At 55.1% G+C, this 3,681-nt stretch overlaps 1 protein-coding gene across 2 annotated transcripts in view; it reads left to right on the top strand.

The window, feature by feature from the left end:
* The window catches only part of EYA2 (EYA transcriptional coactivator and phosphatase 2), a 259,835-nt gene that overhangs the window by 241,234 nt on the left and 14,920 nt on the right, over nt 1-3,681 (top strand). The gene's annotated exons all lie outside the window — the stretch shown is intronic.

Raw genomic sequence — 3,681 nt, 5'->3', positions numbered from 1 at the left:
CCCCGGGAGAGGACACTACATCTCACCTGGACGGGGAGGAAGCTGAGAACAGACGACGACGCCTGCCCAGGATCACATGACCACTGGGGGTGGGGGTGGGGTGGCCTCACCGCACGTCTTCACCAAGTGTGGTCACCGCACCAGCAGCACCCGGAGACGTGCTGGACCTCAGCGTCTCGGGCCCTCCTCGGACCTGCCGAGTCTGAGGCTGGGGTGGGCCGGCCCTCTGCTTCCATCACGCCCTCCGGGCGACACTTGTCACTCGCTGGAGCTGGAGGGCCGGTGGCTTGGCGCTTGCGGCTCAGACGGCCGGTCACCTTGGACGTCAGACTCTCGGGCCCTACTCTAGGCGACTGAGTCAGAATCTGCATTTTGAACAAGATCCCCACGTAATTTGTGGAAACATTGAAGCTGGAGACGGACTGGAGGCCACTGGTTCTCATATTGGAACCACCGGAGGCATTTCCAGGTCTGGTTTTCTTTCCTTGTTGAGAGAGAGAATCCCAAGGAGGCCCCGACTCCAGGTTCCATCTCACGGCCGTGACGTCATGACTCGAGCCAGAGTCAAGAGTTGGACGCTGAACCGACTGAGCCACCAGGTGCCCCCGGTTCTGACTTCCGTGGCTGCAGCCTGGGTCGGAATCACAGAATTCAGGCTCAGATGTGCAGTCAAGGGGACAGCCACCGGGGTCAGTAGCAAGAGACCATTGGTTATCACGCTGAACAAGAAGTCTGGACGCGGCTTTGGGCGAGTGCTAGATCACTATTTCTAGAACTCTCTAGGCCAGTAGCTCTTAACAGGAGGTGATGCTGCCTGTCCCCAAGAAGGCATTCGGGGGCGTTTCGATTGTCAGTGTGGAACCAACCGCTGGCCCATAAAGGGAAGAGGTCTGAGCAGGCAGCCGATAGTGTGGCCATATACCCCGTGGCCCCCAGAGTGTCTAGGGCGCCCTCCCCCAGCCCCAGAAAGAGTCCCGGAAAGAATTTAGGGTCTCAAGCTGCACAGAGCCTACTTCGCGTCCCAATGCCTCCACTTGCTAGCTACCTCCCCGAGCCTTGGCGTCTAAATCTGAGAACTGGGGATGAGACTAACTCTGTCTCCCTGGGTTATGGGAACGTCTGTTGTTATTGGGCACAAAAGTCAGGACTCTGTGCCTGTTCGATAGGGGGCACTCAGAAGATGGGAGCATTTGTCCTCAGTTCCTTTCAGTTTTGCTTGGGAGTTTTTCGAGTTCTTCTCTGCCTTCTGCTTTCTCCAGACGGACTGTCGGTTTTGGGGGACGGATTTTCTGTCTCGTCCGTGGCTGCAGCCCTAATGCAGTTCCGGCAACAGCTAACGTTTGCTGAGCGCTTACTGTATGCCAGGCTCTGTGATGAGGGCTTGTCATCTAATATCTTATTTGCTCTTTACGAGACCCCCGGAAGGTAAGTGCTTTTGTCCTCCATGTTGTGTAAGGGTGGAAACTGAGATCAGAGACGTTAAGTAACCTGCCCAGCGTCACACAGCCCAAGTGGCAGAGCCACCACAATGGAGTGCCAGGCCGACTGCCTCACCCCGTGGCCTCTCACACCCAAGTCTGCGGACTGTGAGAGGGAAGCAGAGAGCGGCAGAGTCAGCCCTGCTTGCTCACCCACCCCTACGTGGAGAGAAGAGGGGAGCAGGTGTACTTGGAATAGGGGAGACGGGTGGAGTCGGCCAGTAGGGGCCACCGTGGGCAGCCCTCCCCTTCCTCCCCCCACCCACCTCCAGTCTCTGCATGTTACTCCCCCTCACCTCCCCCCAGCTGTTCCCGCATCACAGAACTAGCCTGGGGAGGGCTGCAGCCCCCAGCCTGGGGCTCACCACACACCCAGGAGCCCAAGGGTTTGGGAAGTTGTGCTCAGAAGAGAGACATCTGCAAGATACAGGGTGAAGATAGAAAATGCTTAACAAGGGGCGCCTGGGGGGCTCAGTCCTTTCAGCATCCGATCATGATCTTCAGCTCAGATCATGATCTCGCGGTTCCTGAGTTCGAGCCCCCGTGTCGGGCTCCGTGCTGACAGCTCAGAGCCTAGAGCCTGCTTGGGATTCTGTGCCTCCCTCTCTCTCTGCTTCCTCCCCGCCCCCCATCTCAAAAATAAATAAACATTAAAAAAAAGATCAACCAGTCAGCCTCCAGGAGGCAGGGGCTGGGTTCAGAGAGAGGCCTTTGCCTGATTTCACACCTCCCTCTACCACATCCTGTTGTACCCCCCAGCAGGTTACTTAACCCCTCTGTGACTCAGTTTCCTCATGTGTAAGATGGGAATAATGACGCGGCCCAACTCATGGGATAAATGTCAGGATCGTGTGAATTCACACGCGGGAGACACTCAGAACAGGGCTGCCGCACCGTGAGCACTTCTTAAATGTTGCACGTGTCCAGGGAAGGAGAGCAAGTCTGAGGCAAAGCCCCAGGTAGGGGGCAGGCAGACAGAAGCTCGAAGCATGCTTCCTAGCAGGTGCCACGTCGGAGTGGTTGACGGGCTGGCTACCCATGGCAGCACCCGGGGGAAGCCTCTTGCGAAACATACGGCACCGCGCCCCTGGGAGTTTGCATTATCAAGTGCCCCAGCTAAGGGGCCGTGGGGAAGGTACAGAGAGAAAGGAAAGCCAGGGGCCACCTGAAGCATTCCTGTCCCACTGAGTGCATTCTCCCTGGTTCAGCATCACCCATGCACCAGCCCCTGCCATACAGTACCTCCCAGGGGCTGGTACCATGGTGCTGAACAAAGCCGGCTTGGTCCCTGCCCTCACGGAGCAGACGGCATAATGGCTGAAGCAGACGTGGAACACGTAATCACACAGATGCGTTTCGAGTTATACCTGTGCCAAGTGCTGTAAAGAAGTACAGTGTGTTGGCGGAGTATAACATAGAGCTGACCGGGATAAGCCTTCCAGAAGAAAGGACGCTGGAAATGAGTGTGAAGTATTTATGCAAAAAGGGAAGGTGTGGTCCAGGTTCTGAAACGAGGTGTGCAAAGGTCCTGAGACAGGAACAGACTTGATGTTCCAGGGGACAAAGAGGAGGCCACCGGGACGGGAATGGAAGGACGTCAGGGCAGTGGCGAGAGGGGAGATTGGCAATCTCGCAGGCACGTGGACTGTGGAGTCTGAACTTCATCTTAAGGGCCTCGACGACTGACAGGATGATGATCAGGTTTAGAAACACCGTAGGGTGGGCTCTGGAGGTCTGCCGCCTGGCTGCCAAACCTGTCTCCATTATGTCCTCCCTGCAGTGAGCAAGTCCGTCAACCTCACGCAGCCTCAGTTTCTTTACCTGATTTACACAATGTTATATGCCAACTATATCTCCATTAAAAATAAATAAAAAGAGGGTCCCCCTCTAGGGTCACTGTGAAGATGAACGAAATAAATCATGTTAAGAGCCCAGGACCCTACACATAGTAAGCACTCAATAAATGTTAGTCATCTTTATTTCCTTATCCATTTTTTGTCTCCACTAATAACAGTATGAACTCAATCATCTGCATTTTTTGTTCATCTGTGTATGCAGTGCCTATTACAATACTGAGCACACAGAGGGCACTCCTGAAGTCTTGGTTAGATGGATGGATGGATGGATGGATGGACAGAGGGATGGATGGATGGATAGATGGATGGATGGACAGAGGGATGGATGGATGGATGGACAGAGGGAT

Source organism: Herpailurus yagouaroundi, unplaced genomic scaffold, assembly GCF_014898765.1.
Source record: "Herpailurus yagouaroundi ecotype Mexico unplaced genomic scaffold, PumYag 196, whole genome shotgun sequence".
Classification (NCBI taxonomy): domain Eukaryota; kingdom Metazoa; phylum Chordata; class Mammalia; order Carnivora; family Felidae; genus Herpailurus; species Herpailurus yagouaroundi.
Note: the sequence above shows the minus strand (reverse complement) of the source record. Positions and strands in the feature narration are given on the sequence as shown.